We start from the raw sequence: 21,969 nt of genomic DNA, 5'->3' as shown, positions 1-21,969 counted from the left end.
CACTTGTTTGATCACATTTAACTATTTGGAGTCTTTTCAAAGCAATTTACGTGCTGTGTGGAGCTAGCTATAAACTTGTCTTGAGGATGGATGTGGAAACTGTATTCAGCAAAAAGAACAGAGTAATAACACGGACATTTTCTTGACCATCTATTGAAGTCACCAAGGCCTAGGTTGTGCATCTCTGAAAGGAAAGCGCTTTGAGATCAATGCCTATGGCTTTCAAGCATCGCTGGAACTCTCTTTGAGTTGTTCATCTGCCATTTCTTTCCTTGACTAGTTTGAACTCTTTACAATTTCATGTAAAATCCCCACGGTTCACTAACTTTTAAAGAGCAATATTTCTTCCCCACCTCATTTTGTGACAACTCACACAATTGAAGCCCACACAATTGAAATATCTTGTCTTGAGCTTGAGAGCTTTCAGTTGAGTAGAAAATAAGCCACATGGAACTATCCTCAAAAGCATTCAGATTAGCTCATTGTGGAACAGTCATTCAGAGGGAAATACAAATGCAGACGTTTTAATTCATTATCCAGTCGCTCCCAAGTGATATGCACAGAGAGCTCTGTTTAGTAGGCATAGCTCAAAAACCTGTTTTCTTATTTCCCAAGAGTATGCACCCCAATAGCCTCTCTATACCACGCATGGTCTTCCCTGGTGATTTACTCCAACTGTTGTCTGACCCTGACTAATTCGATCCCCTTTCTTACAAACACCAGCTTCACAAAAGCACTGGGTTTTGACCATTTGAAGTGCCTCTTTCAGCAGAAATATTACCATGCCCTCTGCAGCGTACAAACCGGAGTAACATGTGTTAATCTTTCTGCAAAGCAGAGTCTCATATTTGAGGTGTTCCCCTGGGGCCTTCACAGAGAGAGGCTAGTGGATGTGAAGATTTAAAGATAAAAAGATATTCATTCTACAGGCGATGAAAGGATCGGACAGAAGGTCACACAAGCTACTACTGCTTCCCAACATGCAGTTACAAAGACAAAGAAACAGTAGTCTCTCAATAAAGGTTTCTCAAAGTTTCTCAGATGAAAATATGTCTAAAATAATATCATCAAGCTCAAGTGCAACTGGTATGAATTTTCATCAGTACATTTCAAGGCTAGTAACTTTTAGTTTTCTTTTTTTAAAATCAAATAAATCTAGTTTAGTACCCATCTGTTAAAATTGATAGAAAATTTAATCTCAGCAGTGTTTTGGGAGACTCCCCCCAACTTGAGATTATGCAGGAGACAGAAGGGCTATTCGGTACCTAAAATGTAATGATGAGCCTCTGTTCTCCAGTGCATCATGGTCCTTGGTCAGACCAGCCTACTTCACTCAAACTCAGGTGGCTCTCTCTTCCTATCATGCCAAGCTTAAGCAAAGAAACTTCAATGAGCGCCCAAGCTAAAGCTACTAATGTCCATCCATACCACGTAGCCATCTCCCCTTTGGATATTTGCACAGAAACAGGGAACATGTATCTTCTACTCACGAAATTTGCTACCAAAATTAAAACCTAACCCAATTTGGAATCCTTAGGCAAATCCACTGAGTATCCCAGATTAAGCCATTCCTCACTTTTGGTCTAGGCATCAGTTTCCATGCCATAAAGTCCAGTATGATTTCTGGAGGTATCTAACATTGAAACATACAAATTCTTAACCAGGAGAAAAGGAGTTGGAAGTGCAGCTCAGCATTTGAAGATCAACCATATCAAACTGGATGTTCTCTTTTTTAACCAATATTTTGTAATACTCAATTTACTACCATGAAAAGAAAGCCACACAAAATGAAATCTGCATACTTACATAATTAAGGTAAAAATATAATACAATGCCAGAACTGTATCATAAAAGATAAGTTCAAGGAAAGAAATTAATAATGAGAATGCATTTTAGGTTAAGTAATAATGGGCCAGATGGATTTTTATGTGAGAAGAGCAAACAAAGAGAAAACCATTGTTGCAGTGGCCATAATTATGGCCAAACAAATTACACACTTCAAGATGAGAAAAGGAACATGCATGTGATTCTTGCAAATGAGTTTGTCCCCATTTTTATGAATTATGATAGAGGACAAGAAGGCATGAGTTATCATGAAAAACTCATCTTCTGATTTGAAATCCCATCACATGTTGAGGTATACATTATAGTCTTTAATACATAAATAAATCTTGGATAACATATCTTTCAATAGACAATGAGAGAATCAAGGATATATTAGAAAAGGAACCTAATAAGATAAGTTCTAGAATAGTTATAATAGACCTCAGGGGACAGGATCAGAATAAGATTGAAAACAAATAGGCAACCCAAAAAATTAAATGAAAATTTCCATATGAAATGTTTACAACTACTATTTATAATTGACCTAATGATGTATTGCAATAATAGTAATAATATTCTTAAAACAACATTCATTGATGAAATTCAATGACATCACTGCAATTTATAATTCTGCAAATTTGATAATATTTTTACTTTTAGATCTATTGAATGGACTTCAAAGTAAAAATTTATTTTTATCAATTCTCAGATACAGGTGCCTCAAATAGGTCTAGCAGAACCCCTGTTAATGTTAAAGTTTGTGATATGGTTAACAACTCTCGACAAAATTCCAAACAAAACTAAGGACAGACTTTCCCTATTTTACATGGAATTTTGCATCTCCAAAAAATTTTAATAGTTATTAAAATGTGAAACAAATACTTTGGGTTTCCATGTAAAATTGAAGTTGTTTTCAAACTCAGCTAAGTATTAACAGTTTTTATATATGCAATAATGTCTGCTGGGATATTCCAAAATAGTGCAGAAAATAATATGAGTCTTCTTTTTCCAAAGCCTGTTCCAGCATTGCAGAACATCTCGACTGTCTGGCCACTAGTCACTGAATGCTTGTAGTTCTCTGTAATCCCTGTGACAACCAAAACTAAAAATAAAAATAAAAATCACTCCAAGATACTTCCAATGTGCTTCCTGTGTACGGGGGAGGGGGTGTTCTACTCCAGCTTAGAGCTAGCCTGGGTCACAAGACACAAGACTTGAGTGTAGAAGGAAATATTACCTTTTGATTTTTCAAATTTCTGAAAACAAGAACAAAAAATTAGCATTTCAATAAACCATAGATATTCTCATTTCACAAGTTATGGAAATAATGAAAGAAATAATGGAAATGCCTAGACTTTATGCCAAGTTAAGCATATCCAGAAAGAAGTAAGCTGTCTTCTCCATTCCAGCTTATCTACCCATTCCTACATTTATACTGTGGACTCTGTCAGTACCTAAAGCTATGCTGCCACTGAAAGCATTGATTCAAATATATCTTTCTTGAACACTATCTCTAACGCTTCCAGCTAGCTTAAAGAATCCCAATTGTGTTAAATTAGCCCCTACTTATTGTGATATTCAGTCCATTCACTTCTCTACTTTCTCCCTATTGATCAGTCCTCGACTTTCTTCAGAGTCCTCTTTATCCAGCTTAGGTTCCGTGTTCCATCAATTAGTATTCCATCAATAATACTATTGCCATTATTCCAATCTTCTTATTCATCTGTCACTGTGCTTATTTGGCAAAACCCAAAAAGAGCTAAACTCAAATATCTACCCTTTCTCTCCCTGCAGTGAGAAATTCCAAGGCTGCAGGAGAAAATCCTAAAATACTGCAAGTTTGTTTTACAATAAATTCATGGTCACCAACCTTAAATATATCAATCCTCAACACTGCTAACACATTCCTATTATGCTCCTTTTCTCAACTGATGCTTCCATTCTTTCCAAGGTTTATGTCAAGCATAATCACCCTCTTCCAAAGCTCTGACTCCACCTCCCCATTTTTAGGGTGCGGAATGATCTTGTTGCTTCCTTCGCAAGGGAAATAGATGCAGACAAAAAGTCCTTCAATTTCTGCCTATTTCATATTACAAACCCACCTATATCTGCTCCAGTCTTTTCCTTCCTCTTTCTCACTACAGTAGAGGTTCCCTTTTTTAGTTAGAAACAATTCATACAAATTTCTCTCCAAATGTTTTCTCTGTTACTTGTTTGTACATTCTCACGTATATTTACGTTGTAACCCATTCCAATCTGTTTCAGGTTCTTACTCCTCCCCTCAAATCATTTTTGTCTATGACATCAATGCCTAATTGATAAGTTCTAGCTACACCATATACTGTGGAGGAGTTAACCTGCCTCCAAGATTTAGGTTGTCATTGATAAAAGTACAGAAATAATATTTATTTGTTTTGTAGAGTTGCTGCAAAGATTAAATGATACAATATTAATGAAATCACAAGAAAAATACCTGAAACAGAGTACAAACTCCATAAACATTATCTCTTTCCAGTAGTAGTAGTAGCAGCACCAGCAGCAGCCGCGGTAGTAGTAATATTAGTAAATCCCGTAAGTGATCCTTCGTTCTCCTGTGTGACTTCTCAGCATCCTTGACTCAGTTAACCATGCAAAATACTGGCTTTCTGCTCTGCAGATTTATGCGACTGGCTTTATAATGCCATGATATTCTCTATAATGCCTAAATGATACGTGCTGGTTTTGTCAGATGCATTCTTTCTATTTCATCTTTGTCCTCAGAGTGTTGTGGCAACACAGAGAGTGTCTTCAGCCCCTCTGAGAGAAAATTTCCACCAACTGTTTCAGTCTTTCTGGAAACCGGATGCCAAGCGGTGGCATATTTTTTGTTTGATGCTGTTGTACTCTGCATTCTCAACTCATCCTGAGTAACTCGGAGACTTCAGAGTTTAATCATTTGGTACAAAAGACATGTGAGCTGTAGATAATATATTGCAGCTCCTTAAGGGTAGAAACTATGACTCATTCATCTGTGTACCCTATAGCATGGAACAGGATGCTTAACATATACTAGGTCTCAATAAATGTGCTTTGAATAGAACTAAAATTGGAAAGAACAGGCTGAATACTCAACTTGACATTCACTAAAGTACGTTTTCATGCTTAAGATTTAAACTGATCTTTACAGGGCTTTCTCTTGCTGATTAAGCATCCTATTTGCTAAAATGCTGTCTTTCCTTTTCTTGGTAGCTAACATTGACAGTGTTTCCCATCAGTCCTCTTTATAGAGAATCTATCGCCTGAAATAATTAGTATACTCATCAGTCTTGTTTAGATATTGCCATCCCTAGTTGGCAATTTCCATTTTAGAGAATCAGCAAAAGGCTTTAGATGCCACGACAGATTAAATGGATGCGAGGTTAGAAATTTCAAGATAGATCAAGTTCAGGCAGATAAAGGAACGTATTTTTCCTCTGAGTCAAAATGAGGCACACTGACACAACATACTGTACACAGTCTGAAATTGTCACATACAACACTTAGTTTTTCACTAAAGATGACTTATACACTGAAAACAGAGAGATACCTGAAACTTAACACCAATGCATTTGGTTTCTTAGTCTCAAAATTAGTGTGGTCTTTGGAATAGTTAATGTGAGTGTGTGAGCATGTGTATGTGTGTACATATAAATGTGTGTGTGTACAGAAAAAAAAAACCACATTTTTACGGAAGCAAGTTTATTTAATAAATAAAAGGGATTCACGGATGACCAAGTAGAAAAAAAATTATGGATTTAGAGCCTTTTCTTATAACACGCATCAAGTTAAGTTAAACCAAAAATAAAGTAGAACAAAATGAAGGTGGTTATTGATCCAATCTCTGGCTCTCAGAATGAAAAACCTCTTGTACACTTAAAAGCAGTGGAAGCTGGGTGCAGTGGCTCACACCTGAAATCCCAGCACTTTGGGAGGCCGAAGTGGGCAGATCACCTGAGGTCAGGAGTTCGAGACCAGCCTGACCAACATGGAGAAAACCCGTCTCTAATAAAAATACAAAATTAGCCAGGCTTGGTGGCGCATGTAATCCCAGCTACTCGGGAGGCTGAGGCAGGAGAATCGCTTGAACCTGGGAGGCGGAGGTTGCAGTGAGCTGAGATAGCGCCATTGCACTCCAGGCTGGGCAACAAGAGCAAAACTCTATCTCAAAAAAAAAAAAAAAAAAAAAAAAAAAAGGCAGTGAAAAAAATGACAAAGTTTACAATTAGTAAATTTGACACCATAAGCATCTTATTTTATTATAAATTTTATTTTAGGTTCAGGGTTACCTGTGCAGGTTTGTTACATAGGTAAACTTTGAGTTGCCGGCATTTCATGTGCAGATTGTTTTGTCACCCAGGTAATAAGTGTAGTACCCAATAGGTATTTTTTCTGATCTCCCTCATCCCACTCTTGACTGTTAAGTAGGCCTGGGTGTCTGTTATTCCCTTCTTTGTGTCCATGTGTTCTTGTTGTTTAGCTCCCACTTATAAGGAAGAATGTGTGATACTTGATTTTCTCTTCCTACATTAGTTTGCTTAGGATGATGGCCTCCAGCTCCATCCATATTGCTGCAATGGACATGATCTCTTTTTTTTTTTACGGTTGCACAGTATTCTATGATGTATATGTATCACATTTTCTTTGGTCTACCATCAATGGGCATTTAGGTTTATTTCATGGTTTTGCTATTGTGAATAGTGCTGCAATGAACAAAGACATGCATGTGTCTTTATGGTACAGTGATTTATATTCCCCTGAGTGTATAACCAATAAGGGATTGCTGGGTCAAATGGTAATTCTGTTTCAATTCTTTAAGGAAGAGCCACACTACTTTCCACAATGGCTAAACCAATTTACATTCCCACCAGCAGTGTGTAAGTGTTCTCTTTTCTCTGCAGCCTTGCCAGCAGCTGCTGTTTTTTGCCTTTTTGATAATAGCCATTCAGACTGGTGTAAAATGGTATCTCATTGTAGTTTTGATTTGCGTTTCTTTAAATGATATGATTTGGATCTCTGTCCCCACCAAATCTCATGTCAAATTGTAATCCCCAGTGTTGAAGGTGGGGCCTGGTGGGAAATGACTGGAACATGGGGAAACATTTGTCTTGAATGGTTTAGTACCAGCCTCTTGATACTGCCCTCATGATGGTGAGTGAATTATTGCGAGATCTGAGTATTTAAAAGGATGTGGTACTTCCCCTCTCCCTCTATCTTTTGCTCCTGCTATTATTACCATGTGAATTTTCTGCTCCCACTTTGCCTTCCATCATAAGTAAAAGCTCTCTGAGGCCTCCCCAGAAGCAGAGGCCACCATGCTTTATGTACAGCTTGCAGAACCATGAGCCAATTAAACCATTTTTCTTTATGAATTACCTAATCTCAGGTAACTCTTTACAGCAATGTGAGAATGATGTAATACACTAGTGATTAGTGGTGTTGACCATTTTTTCATATGCTTGTAGGCCTCCTGTACGTCTTTTTTTTGAAAAGTCTCTATGTAATTTTCCCACTTTTTAATGAGGTTGTTTGTTTTTTGCTTGTAAATTTGTTTAAGTTCCTTATAGATTCTGGATATTAGACCTCTATTAGATGTATAATTTGCAAATATGTCTTCACATTCTGTAAGTTGTCAGTTTGCTCTGTTGTCAGTTTCTTTTGCTGTACAGAAGCTCTTTAATTAGGTCACACTGGTCAATTTTTGTTTTCGTTGCAATTGGTTTTGGCGTTTCCATCATGAAATCTTGGCCAGATCCTATGTCCATAATGGTATTGCCTAGATTATCTTCCAGGGATTTTATAGTTTTGGGTTTTACATTTAAGTCTTTAATCTATCTTAAGTTGATTTGTGTGTATAGCATAAGGAAGAGCTCAAGTTTCAGTCTTCTGCATATGACTAGCCTGTCATCTCAGCACCATTTATTGAATAGGGAGTCCTTTCCCTATTGCTTATTTTTGCCAGCTTTGTTAAAGACTAGATGTCTGTAGATGTGTAGCGTTTCTTCTAGGCTCTCTATTCTGTTTCATAGGTCTATGTGTCTGTTATTGTACCAGTACCATGCTGCTTTTGTTACTGTAGCCTTGTAATAGAGCTTGGAGTTGGGTAACATGATGCCTCCAGCTTTGTCCTTTTTGCTTAGGATTGCCTTGGCTATTCAGGGTTTTTTTGGGCTCTATATACATTTTAAAATAGTTTTATCTAATTCTATGAAGAATGCCATTGGCAGTTTGATAGAAATAACATTGAATGTGTAAATTGCCTTGTACAGTATAGCCATTTTAACAACATCAATTCTTCTTATCCATGAGCATGAAATGTTTTTCCATTGGTTTGTGTCATCTCCGATTTTGTGGAGCACTGTTTTCTTCCCCCTCTCTGGTTAGCTGTGTTCCTAGGTATTTTATTTGTTTTATGGCAATTGTAAATGGGATTGCATTTCTGACTGTGCTCTCAGTTTGGATGTTGTTGGTATATAGGAATGCTACTGACTTTTCTGCATTGATTTTTATCCTGACACTTGGCTGAAGTTTTTTTTTTTTTTTTTTATTGGATCAAGGAGCTTTTAGGCAGACTTAGGTATTTTCTAGATATAGAATAATGTCGTCTCACACAGGGGTATTTGAACTTCCTCTCTTCCTATTTGGATTCTTTCCATCTTTCTCTTCCCTGATTGTTCTGGCTAGGACTTTCAGGATTATGTTGAATAGGAATGGTGACAGACAGCATCATTGTCTTGTTCCAGTTTTTAAGGGGAATTCTTCCAGCTTTTGGCCATTCAGTATGTTAGTGGTGGATTTGTCAAAGATGGCTCTCATTATTTTGAAGTATGTTCCTTCAACACCTAGTTTATTGAGGTTTTTAAAACATGATGTCATGTTGAATTTTATCAAAAGTATTTTCAGCATCTTTTGAGATAATCATGTGGTTTTTGGTTTTAGTTCAGTTTATGTGGTGAAACACATATGTTGGTTTGCGTATGTTGAACCAGCCTTGCATCCCAGGGATAATATCTACTTGATTATGGTGGATTAACTTTTCAATGTGCTGCTGGATTCGGTTTGCTAGAATTTTTTTGAGGATTTTGTCACTACGTTTTTGAGGATGTTCATCAAGGATATTGGCCTGAAATTTTCTGTTTTGTGGTGTGTCTGCCAAGTTTCAGTATCAGGATATTGCAGGTCTCATAGAATGAGTTGATGAGGACACCCTCCTCCTCAAGTTTTTGGAATAGTTGCAGTAGGAAATGTATCAGCTCTCCTTCATGTATCCGTTAGAATTTGGCTGCTAATCCCTCTGGTCCTGGGCTTTTATTCGGTTGGTAGGCTTTTTATTACTAATTGAATTTTAGAATTAAAATGTCTGTTGAAGCATTCAATTTCTTCTGGCTCAGCCTTGGAAGGTTGTATGTGGAGTTTATTCATTTACTCAAGATTTTCTAGGTTATGTACACAGAGATGTTCATAGCAGTCTCTGAGGGATTTTTGTATTTCTGTGAGGTCAGTTTTAATGTCCCCTTTGCCATTTCTGATTGTGTTTACTTGAGTCTTCTCCCTTTTTTCTTTTATTAGTCTAGCTAGTGGTGTATCTATCTTATTAATTTTTTCAAAGAACTAACTTCTGGATTCATTGATATTTTGCATGGTTTTTCATGTCTCAATTTTCTTCAGTTCAGCTTTGATTTTGGTTACTTCTTATCTTCTGCTAGCTTCGGAATTGGTTTGCTCTTGCGTCTCTAGTTTCTCCAGTTAGGTTATTAATTTGAGAATTTTTTAACCTTTTGATGTGGGTAATTAGTGCTATAAACTTCTCTCTTAACACTGCCTTAGCTGTGTTCCAGAAATTCTAGTATATTACATTGTTTTTCTCAATAGTTTTAAAGAAATTCTTGATTTCTGCCTTAATTTCAGTATCTACCCAAAAGTCATTCAGAAGCAGGTTATTTAATTTTTATGTAATTGTATGGTTTTAGGAGATTTTCTTAGTGTTGATTTCTACTTTTACAGCACTGTGGTCTGAGATTGTGGCTGGTATGATTTCTGCTTTTTTGACTTTGCTGAGGATTGTTTTATGTCTGACTATGTGGTCGATTTTAGAGTATGTGCCATGTGGCAATGAGAAGAATGTATATTCTGTTGTTTGGAAGTTGAGAGTTCTACAGAGGTCTGTTAGGTCTATTTGGTTGAGTATAACCACATTTTTAAATGAAATATTATATGATAATCCAATAATATAAACCAGATAAAAATGGAGCTGGGCTTATTGAAAAAGCAAGCAACATGCCGTTCCATTAGCTTAGCCTTCTTCTTTTTCACCCCACAGTGGTCCCTGAATCAGATTTCCAAAAGTCCAGGACTTTGCAGGCATAGTTTGAAAGCCATTGACCTAGGGTATGGACTGTGAGAAGTCTGAGGTAGAATCTTTTTCCACTGAACTCTTTCATTGAAAGCATTAAGGAATTCAGAATACAATGATGCAAGATGTTCCATCTATTTATGGCTTCGTTTCTTACCACTTGCTGCCGCCACTCAGCAAAAATGCTGGGGAGGCAGAAGCTTGGCATTGGTATGTAGATAGAGGAAAAGAATGTACCTTCCAAGAAATCAGTGGATGGGTGTGAGGGGGGAAATGGAAAAGAAATAAAAGGGTATGTTTTAAAAACTAAGACAAGTTGTTGATTTTTTTTTAAAGAAGATGGGATGGTCAAAAGGGTAAATATTGATGACAGTCGGATGGGATACCAGCTGATCTGTGTTTGGCTGAGGTGTGAAGAAGAGGGGAAGAACTGGAAGCAGTGAGTATAAGCAACCTATCTATAAGTCTGGCTGTACAGGGAAGAAGAGTGGGCATTAAGTGGATATTTATTTTTCTTTCAGTGAAAAAGAACTAAGCGTGTATAAAAGCTGAGGCAAATCACTTATTTGAGAGATAAAGGTTGAAAATAATAAAGAGAAGGAGCAAACAATAATTAAAGTTTCCTGAATACAAAGGTCTTGAAAGAGTGGGAGATTATGCTGCCTGAAGCTTGAGTTGGGTGTCTGGCCTCAGCTTGAAGGATATGCAGGTCCTATATTATGACAAAAATGAAGGAAGATAAAAATGAGTAGAGTTCAGGTACAGGCAGACATGCATATGATAGGGGGACACAGAAGTTCCCTTCTGTAACTTTCTTTTCCTTGGTAAAACAGGGAAAAAAAAGTTCATCTACAAAACGTGATATAAGGCAGGGTTCAGATGTGAAAAAGTGTTTTGAAGTAGCCTTTGTGGATATAGAGAAATCAGATTGACCATACAAATATGATATGTTTTTCACGAAGAATCAAGGGCCCCCTTGAAGTTCATAATCATGAATTCATATTTAAGTCATCTGCTCTGTTGAATCATAATTTTTAGAGAATTCAGCTGACTATCGGCACAGAGAAGTTGGCCAGTCGGATTAATTTGCAAGGTTGGGTTTTTGCAAAATATTGAGTTTTCCTTGGCAATGAAAAGACAAATAATGTAGGACTTTGGGGGCATTGACAAAGATGTTATTGAAATGGTTAACTATGGAAATAGATTGGTTAAAAGGGGAAGTTGATAAGGGAGTATTGATTGATGAGAAGAAAATAGAGGGTAAGTACTTTGGGTAGCCTCAAGAGATTAAATAACAGTCATGCTACTAGTTGAACTATAAAACTGAAAGGACAGGTAGTTGTGCTAATAGAATGGGCTACTGGAATGAGAGATTTTGGAAGTGCAGCAGTTATGAATAATGATCAGGTCCAGGGTGTAGCTGTGGGAGGGCTAACTGAAAAAGCCTGGACATGAGGGTCATTGGAACTAGGAGGCCAGGATATGTAGATCGGGCCATCCACATAGGCACTGACATCATCTTAGGATAATGGAAGGACTTTGGGTAGAGAGGAAAACTGTGAACCATGAGCCAAAGTCATGGATAAATGGGTAGGGTAGTTGATAGAAATTTGGAGAGGGAAATAATTTTAAAGCTGGATGATAGACCTTTCAAAATAGCACAGGGATTTACCCACAGCATAGAGGAATAATATTCTAGAAGAGGCTATGGAAAGCAGTAGTGACGTTGTCACTACTTTTAGGTCCACTACTTGAGCAGTGATATAGCAAGAGTAATTGATGCTCAGGAGGCAGTGTAATCTGTTTGCACTTTTTCTCCCTATTCCATACTAGGATTTTTCCTAGAAAATAATAAATTCATAGTGAAACCAGAGTATGTTTATTCCATTTTTTGAAAACTCAGTGATTATAACTGAATACAAAATGGTAAGAAACGTTTTTTTGACCTATGCCATTTTGGCATCCCATAAACTGTATTTGGGAGCACATGTAGTTCCCTTTACTCTGCCACTTCATGTAAGAAGTCCTCAGGGAAAGAAGTGTCCTTTTCAGTTAAACAAGCAGGTGGAGAAAATGATAAGAAAGAAGTTGAAGCTGGCTCATTATGAAAAAGCAAAAATCTGAACATCATCTGTCACTCTCAGTGAACTCCAACATCAAATAAAGCATCAAGTTCTTTCAAATGTATCGCCTAAATATATCTTTGAATAGTACACTTCTGATCACCCTTACTGCTACCACCCTGCTTCAAGCCACCCTCCTCTTTCATCTGGTTTATTGCAATAATTTTCTCATTAGCTTCTCTGTTTCCTTTCTAGTTCACCTCCAATCCACTTTCCATTCTGCAGCCAGAGAGATCCTTCTGAAACAAAAGTAGGTCATGTCGCTTCTCTCTCCTCAAATGATTCAAAATGAAAGGCCTTGCCCCAGTACTCCTTCACATACATGTACATCTCATGACCCAACTGTAATGAACTACTTGACCAAACTTGCCAAACTTTTCTTATACTTGTGATTATGTTCCTCTGTTTGCTTGGAAGGCCTCTCTATAGTCCTTTCCTTCTGTGCTTGGCTACCTCCTGTTCTCCTTAAAGATTCAGCCCTGGGTAGTCTCTCCTTCAGGATGTTCTCCCTAACATGTTTACCCCAAAGGCAAGGTTAGAAGTTCTCATCCATTGTGCATTAATAGAGCCATGGGATTCCCTCTACCATAACACTTATTAAAGTATATAATAGCCACCTATTTGCTTGCCTGTCTCCCCAACATGCACAGAAGTTTCCAAATTGTAGACACTTAACTGTTGATTATATAGGAATGAGCTTGGAGAGAAGAGTCTACCAGTTTTGGACTCAAGTTGGCTAACTTTATTCTTTCCTCAGAAGAAGTGGGGTGCTATGGTCTTTCCAATAGATGATTGTTCAATCATTGTATTGCCCTCCGTAGTACTCTTTGTCTCTCATACAATATCTTTACTTTGTGCAAATGACAGCCACCGAGCACACAGTCTATCCTATAATAGCTTTTAGCAAAATGCAATTTTCACGAGATGATAAGAGACTTAGCGAACTTACTATGCTACAACAGTATAAAGTCAGCATTTACTATACAAAGAATGTCCTAAGGAACACACACACATTTTCAGGAATAAGATTGGTTATGAAAGCCATTGATACATTTCAAATTCCCATTTATTTGATGTTTAAAATGTTTTTAATTTGAACCCAATTTAGACATAGAGAAAAGTATCAAAATTTATAGAGTTCCTTCATGTCTCTCACCCAACTTCCCCTAATGTTAACCTGTTATATAGCCATAGTACAATGATCAAAACTAAGAAATTTACATTGTTTAATTTGGAAATTGTATTGTGACTTAGCTATCTTATCATCTGACGCTTTCGTTCTATTGATGGGAAGGTGAGTTTTGCAGCTCTAGTTGCAAAAAGAGAGAACTGGAGTAGGTGACTCTGCAGGGAAGTTCTACCCTGTCTACATTTAAAGGGATCAGACCTTGAACTAGAGCGCACTTGCCTGCAAAAGGAACAACAATATCACTTTCTGAAAGCAAACTAACCTCTTATCTAAAAAGGAGAGAGATTTGGCTGAAAGAATGCTGGACTAGGGCACAGGGGGCCTGGGTTGAAGGCTCAATCCTACCATCAGTTAATTCTGTGAGACTGTGCAGATCTCAGCATTTCCAGCATCTTCACTGAGTTCACTGACTCCTAAGATCTCTCCTAACTCCAAAGTTTAATAACAGAGTATGATGTAGTTGAAAGAGCAAGATTTAAAGGCAGTATCACATTAACATTTAAGAAGCCATACACTTGACTATACTGAACAATAAAGTGAGGAGATTACCTGTGTATCTAACTGGAAGAGAATTGCCAAGGGGAATAATTATATTTATTTTATGCCACTGAAATACTGCACTTCACGGTTCTCTGTTGTCTTTCCTCAATATTAACTTCTGCTTTAATCTTTACCTGGTACAGGAAAAGAAGCCCAAATATCCAGTTAGGATGCAGATGAAATGATATATGGAGCTCAATCTGGAAGAAAAGAACCAGTGGGGAAACAATCTTTGATGTTTGCAATAAAAGTAAACCGAGTTCAGAAATAAAAAGGAAATATAGGACAGCTTATAAAAGTAATCACTGCTTTACCTCATCCACGTTCATTCTCTAAAACAAACCTAGTCTGCAAATGCTATGTGGAGCACTCCATCATTGAAGAGAGAGGAGTAGGTATAATGGGGTCAGAGAAATAGACAGTGAAGGGGGCAGAAGGACAGAGGATATTAGTTAAACTCCATTCAGTACACAGTATAGGTGAAAGCACTATGCTGAAAACAATAGCGTCTAAGTGAACCAAAAAAAGGCAAAACACCAGCACATAATGACAACATTTATTCAAAGAGTTTTCTCCTATACGCTGCTGGCAGTCCTCAACATCAACTGTTTGCAGAAGAGCAGTATGTTAGTTTGCAATGGCTGCTATAATAAAGTTCCTCTAATTAGGTGACTTAAAACAACAGAAATACATTGTGTCGCAGTTCTGGGGTAAAGAAGTCGAGAATCAAGGTATCACCAGGACCACACTCTCTCTGAAGTCTCTAGGGTGGAATCTGTTCTGTGTCTTTCTCCTAGGTTCTCGTGTTGTCAGCAGTCCTGGACATTCCTTGACTTGTAGCTGCAAGGCTCCAGTCTCTGCCTTGGTAGTCACATGGTTTCCCTGTGTATTCCTTCTCCTCTTCTTATAACAGATGTCAGTCTTGTTGGATTAGGACCCACTGAAGTTGAGTATAATCTCACCTTGAGTTTACTGTAAAGACCCTACTTCCTAATAATGTCACATTAACAGATACTGAAGATTAGAACTTCAACACCTCTTTTTGAGGAACAAAATTCAACCTACAACAAAGAGTTTCCCAATTTTCAAGTATGAAAACCCTTTATCAATGCCCTCCCACAATGTAACTGACCTCAATCCACATAAATGGAGTTACAATATTAGAATCTGTTGATTGAGAAAAAAAAGGCATTGAGACCAGGTGCTGTGGCTCATGCCTGTAATCCCAACACTTTGGGAGGCAGAGGCGGGCAGATCACCTGAGGTCAGGAGTTTAAGAACAGCCTGGCCAATATGGCAAAACCCTGTCTCTACTAAAAATACAAAAATTAGCTGGGCATGGTGGTGTGCGCCTGTAATCCCAGCTACCCAGGAGGCTGAGGCAGGAGACTCACTGGAACCCAGGGGGCAGAGGTTGCAGTGAGCCGAGATTGTGCCACTGCACTCTAGAGCAAGACTCCATCAAAAAAAAAAAAAAAAAAAAAAAAAGAATTGATTTTTATGAACTTTTTCTAAGTACTGTAATGCTTTCAAATACATTTGTATTTTATCATTTTTTAAAATTAATAGTGGCACCCATCCACATTTGGAGACCAGTCATACATAGAGGTACAACATAGTCATAGTCAACCACATGATGGCTTGAAAACTAATGCTTTTGAGTCTTGACTTAGTTCCAAAGACAACACATGACCATGGGCAGGTTCCTTCACTATTTTTTTTATGGGTCTTAGTTTCATCTATGCCTGAGAAAGGGATGTATTAGTTGACCTTTAAAATTTCACCCCTGACATTCTCATAAGTTTACACGAGAAAAAACATTTTAGGCAAGAATATTTCAGAAGTTGTGTTTTTGCTAGATAAGTTAATGTCTAATTTCACAATCGAATTTCACCCCTGCTAAGATGATGTGTCAGATTTTGGTATTTGCCAATGCTCTTACAGAGCAATTTAAGATAATTCAATCAGGTAAATAGTTAAGCACAGTAATGCTTCATATTTTTTTAAAGTTGTCCAACTGAAAAGTTACAAACTCAGTTTGTCCGTAATTGATTTATCAATAACAAGGACAGACCTAGCAAGGAATAAATACTTAATAAATCTCCAACTTATCATTCTTTCTACAGTTACAGTCTTATAACTAGTTGCTGCTTGAACTGAAAACTTCCTGATTACACACCAGGAGTGCACATTACTAAAATAGAGGGATTTTTCATTTCCACAAATTGTTACAAATGTGTGTGTTTTACACTCCTCACCAGAAATTTAAGTTCACCCAAAGTTTTCATATTCTGCAGGCTCTAATTAAGATGGAATATATCTTTAAACAATAAACTTCATGGCATAAAACTTTTGAGAAGCTACTAAAAGGCACCATTTTTCTTTTCTTTTCTTTCTTTTTTCTTTTTTTTTTCTTTCTTGACGGAATCTCGCTCTGTTGCCAGGCTGGAATGCAATGGCGCGATCTCGGCTCACTGCAAGCTCTGCCTCCCAGGTTCAAGCGATTCTCCTGCCTCAGTGTCCCGAGTAGCTGGGACTACAGGCACCTGCCACCACGCCAGCAAATTTTTGTATTTTCAGTAGAGGTGGAGTTTCACCATGTTGGCCAGGATGGTCTCAATCTCTTGACCTCATGATCCGCCCACCTCAGCCTCCCAAAGTGCTGGGATTACCAGCATGAGCCACTATGCCTGGTCAATTCACCATTTTTCAAAGGTACTGTTGGTATTGGAGATATATATCTGGCTGGGGATATATATTCCTGGGATCATCACTGAGTCCCTCTTCTCCCCTTCACCTACCTCATCTAATCAATACCAACAGATTCTACTTCTTAGTTATTTCCCAAATTCACCCAGTCTGGTACACATCATTGCCATAATGATGTTCAGGCCATTATCATTCCTCATTTAGATTAATGCAAGGCACTGGAACTTCTATTTGGTGTTCCTGATATTTGTTGTTGTTGTTGATACTTCATGGTTGTCCATATTTCTGGGGTACATGTGATATTTGATACATGCAAAGACTGTGTAATGATCAAATCAGGGTAACTGGGATATCATCATGACACCCACTATCACCTCCTACAATCCATTCTCCATACATTAACCTAAATCATCTTCTTAAAATGTAAATCTGATGATGCTATTCCCGTTCAATGGTTTTTTCATTACTGTTAGTCAAGTCTGAGTTCTTCTTCCATACATACAATATTCTATATTATTTGGCCCATGCCCCCTGCTTCAACTTCATTTTCTGATCTGCTCCACTCCCGTCATGACATTCAATATTCGAGTTGCATTGAATTCCTTACAGTCTACTAAATAGGCCTTTTTCTCTCTTCCCTCCAAGTCTGTTTTTATGAGCCTTGCTCTGGCTAGAATGTCCTTCTGTCCTCCTTCCCATTCTTTATCAAGTTCCTCTCACCCTTGAAGACTAGGCTAAGGCATTCCTTCTTGACAGGCTTTCCTGAACTACCCAGCCATCCTGTGTGCCCCCTTTCCCCAAACATTGAGAATGCCCATACCATGACACCGATTGTAAGTACAAGATTCTGTTGCTCTCTTCATCACCTTGCTATACCTCCTGAAGAGGAGAGAATACTTACCCAAATAGGTTAATTTCCATGATATCTGTTTGTCCAGGTTCACCATTTGATGGGATCACTGGGCATTGAAAGATGATACTCATGCACAGCGCTCTCTTCTGGTTGCTGTCCCTTGCAACAGGATGAGTCAGAAAACAGGCCTCCATTTTGACCTTTTTTTTTTTTTTTTTTTTTTTTTTTTGATGCTTTCTTCTCACTATGTAAGAAAGCCTAAGGGTTGGTTAAACATCACGTTCCCTCTTCCTCTTCTTTTAGCTGCTTTGGTTTCTTCTGGACTGTGACCTTCACAATTGTTTTTTACCTTTTTTTTCCTCCCTGTAGGTAAGCCAGAAAGGCTAGAGGTAGCTAGGGTCAAGTAAATGTGCTTTCACAGAAGAACTAAACTTCTGGCAAAGTCTTTCCCTTGAAGAGTAAACCTATTGACAGAGAATATTCTGGGATTACTTCACAAAGGTTATTCTTTCCCTCCCTCTGCCAGAATCAGGAGGAGGCAATTGTTGGCTCTTATTTGTGATAATCTGATAGGGGGTTCCCCAAGAAAGGATGGGGCTCCACTTAAAAATGCCACCCTATCAGTTCTCACCCTCAAACCAGACCACACTTAACCTCCAAAAGTTCTTCATAGTTGTCAGGTGTGTTTCTACCAGCATATGGTTTTTGTGGCTTCTACTTAAGGCAATAAGATAATGGCTAGAATTCATTATATTTGCCTGCCTCTGCAGATTTCAGGATGATATTTGCTCTGTAACCTCAATTATCTGATTGATCCAAGAAAAGGTGATTTTCAGTGTATTCAGATGTATTTTTACTACAATGACAGGAATGATAATTTCCAAGTTCTTTACATGTCATATCTACTTTTGTTCATCTATAGCACTTATCACCTGCAGACACACTGTGTCATTTATTTATTTATGTTTATTACCTGTTCCTCATGCTAAACACAATTGCTGTGGAGGCCAATTAGTGTACGTTTACTGTCCTAAACAAGAATCCAAAACAGGGCCTTACCTCTTTATATCTGTGTTTCAATTAACATAAGGGAATAATTATTCATTTACAATGTGTTCTGTTGGGGGTGAATGATGGGCCCTGAAGAAAAGTAATATTGGTCCTGGCACGGTGGCTCATGCCTGCAATCCCAGCAATTTGGTAGGCCGAGGCGGGTGGATCACTTGAGGTCAGGAGTTTGAGAGCAGCCTGGCCAACATGGCTAAACCCTATCTCTACTAAAATACAAGAAAAGAAAATTAACTGGGTGTGGTGGTGCACACCTGTAATTCCAGCTACTGTGGGAGACTGAGGCACAAAAATGGTTGAATCCGAGATGCAGAAGTTGTAAGCTGAGATTGAGCCACTGCACTCTAGCCTGGGTGATGAAGTGAGACTCTGCCAAAAAAAAAAAAAAAAAAAGAAGAAGAAGAAAGAAAGAAGAAAGAAAGAAGGAAGGAAAGAAAGAAAAAACAGAAAATTAATATTGAGGTTCAGTCAGGTTAATGATTTAAGAACCACTATAGGCTATATCACAGGCCATAAAACATACCTTAACTAATGCTAAAGAACAGAAATCGTACAAAATATGTTATCAGATAACAACGGAATTTAACCAGATATCAATACCAGAAAAATAGATGGAAAATCTTCATATATTTGAAAAGTAACATTTTTCTAAATGATATATACATCAAAGAAGGAGTCTCAAGAGAAATTAAAAATTATTTGAACTAAATGAAAATGTAACTGCAACTTTATGAAATGTAGTGGATGCAGTGAAAGCTGTCCTCAGAGGGAGACTTGCAGCATTGAATACATGTATTAAAAAATAAGAAATCTAAAATCAGTAAAGAAAGAAGAGCAATTTTAGCCTCAAGCAAGCAGAATAAAAGAAATGACCCAAATTAGAGAAGAAATCAATAAAATAGAAAACAGAAATCAATCATTAAAATCAACAAAACCCAAAGCTGGATCTTTATAAAGATCAATTCAACAAATAAAACTGTAACCAGGCTAACCAATAAAAGGTGAGAGAAAAGCTGGGCGCAGTGGCTCACGCCTGTAATCCCAACACTTTGGGAGGCCGAGGCGGGTGGATCACTTGAGGTCAGGAGTTCAAGTACAGCCTGGCCAGCATAGTAAAACTCCGTCTCTACTAAAAATACAAAAAAATTAGCTGGGTGTGGTGGTGCGCTCCTATAGTCCCAGCTACTCGGGAGGCTGAGGCACCAGCATCGCTTGAACCCGGGAGGTGGAGGTTGCAGTGAGCTGAGATCGTGCCAATGCACTCCAGCCTGGTGACAGAGTGAGATTCTGTCTCAAAATAAAAAAGAGAGCGAGAAGAAACAAGTTACTAGTATTATAAATGAAAGAGGCATCATTACTACTAATCCCATCATAGTACAAACAATTCCATCCCCACACATTTAATACACATATGAAATAGACAAATTCTTTGAAATACATAAACTATCAAAACCCACAAAGAAGACACAGAAAATCTGACTAGGTCTGTATCTATAAAAGCAACTGAGTCAATAATTAATAAACTTCCAAAAAACAAAGCTCCAGACCCAGATGTTCTCACTGGTGAAATCTACCAAACATTTCAGCAAAAAACTAACTAAATAAATAAGTGAAAAAAAAAGTTCAGTATTTCTTCGAAAAAATAGAATCAGAGATAAAAATTACTAATTCATTTTATGCAGCATTTCACTAATACCAAATTCATATAAAGATATTGCAAAAAAGAAAAACCATGGACAAATACTTCTCATGAGCATAGATGTAAAAATTCTCAAAAAATCATCAGATTGAATCCAATGCTATATAAAAATAATTATATATTACGAGAAGTTGGGATTTATTCCAGGCACGCAAAATTGGTTCAACATGTGGAAATCAATTAACATGATCCGCTGTATCAATAAACTTAAAAATAAAACCATATGGTCATTCAGTTGTAACCTAAGCAGCATTTGAGAAGAATCTAACACACGTTCAACATAAAAACTCTCGGCAAACTGTAAACAGAGGAGATTTTCCTTAACATGATAAAGAACCATAAAAGCCTAAAGTTAACATTATACTTAATGGTAAGAAATTGGACACTATTTCCTGAAGATTGGGAACAAGGCAGGAATGTTCCTTCTCACCACTCCTACTGAAAATCATACTGGAAGTATCAGGGAGTGCAATAATACAAGGAAAAGAAATAAAATGTATATAGTGTGGGAATGAATTTGCAGATAACATAATTGTCCCTGTAGAAAATTCCAAAAATCAACAAAAACTCCTACAACTAATGACTAAACATAAGAAAGTCACAGATATAATATTAATATATAAATATATATTGTTTTCCTGTATATGACTCCCAAATATACAGAATTTGAAATTAAAATGCAATATCATTTACATTAGCATCAAAAAATGAAATACTTAGGTATAAATCTAACAAAATATATTACGTATCTATATGGTGAAAACTATAAAAGTCTGATGAAAGAAATGAAAGAATATCTAAATACATGGAGAGATAGTCTGTGTCCTTGGATTGCAGGACTCCATATGGTCAATATGCCAGTTATTCCCAACTTGATTTATGTAGATTCAACGCAATATCAATCAAATGTATGGCAAGCTATTTTGTGGGAAGAGAGAAACTGATTCTAAAATTTATATGGAAAGGAAAAAGACCCAGAAAAGACAAGAAACACTGAATTTGAACAACCAACTTGGCAGACTGACATTAACCAACTTCGTGACTTACTATAAAGATACAATAAACAAGGCAAAGTGGTATTGCCAAAAGAACACATAGATGAAGAGAACAGAATAAACAGTGCAGGAATGGACTCACTCAAATATAGCTAACTGATCTTTGACAAAAGAATAAAGGAAAGTAAACAGTAAAAATATTCTTTAAATAAATTGTACACCCATATGTGAAAAATAAATAAACAAACCTAGACACAGTCTATGAAGCTTTCCCAAAAATTGATTCATAATGTATTGCTCACATAGATACAAAATGGAAACAATTAAATTTCTGTAAGAAAACATAGGGGGAAAATGTAGGTTACTTTAGGTTTGGCACTGACTTTTTATATCCGACACAAAAAGGACAATCCATGAAAAAAAAAAAAACAGTAAGTTGAGCTTTATTAAAGCTTAAAACCTCTTCTTTGCAAAAGCTGCTTTTAAGAGAATGGAAAGGCAAGGAACAACTGGTAGAATGTACTTGCAAAACACACATTTAATAAACATTTTGAATCCAAAATATACAAAGAACTCCTAAAACTCAATAAGATAGATAAAA

The 21,969-nt window shown here is 37.2% G+C and overlaps 1 long non-coding RNA gene across 1 annotated transcript in view; it reads right to left on the bottom strand.

The window, feature by feature from the left end:
• Positions 1–18,814: 18,814 nt before the first annotated feature.
• Positions 18,815–21,969, bottom strand: part of LOC140710730 (uncharacterized) — a 40,966-nt gene continuing 37,811 nt past the window's right edge. Inside the window, exon 3 of the long non-coding RNA XR_012091831.1 lies at positions 18,815–19,043. This is a non-coding gene — a long non-coding RNA (uncharacterized lncRNA). The remainder of the gene's footprint in view (positions 19,044–21,969) is intronic.

The sequence above is a fragment of the Chlorocebus sabaeus genome, chromosome X, assembly GCF_047675955.1.
Source record: "Chlorocebus sabaeus isolate Y175 chromosome X, mChlSab1.0.hap1, whole genome shotgun sequence".
NCBI classification, from domain to species: domain Eukaryota; kingdom Metazoa; phylum Chordata; class Mammalia; order Primates; family Cercopithecidae; genus Chlorocebus; species Chlorocebus sabaeus.
The sequence above is the reverse complement of the archived record's forward strand: the minus strand, read 5'-3'. Positions and strand labels throughout refer to the sequence as shown.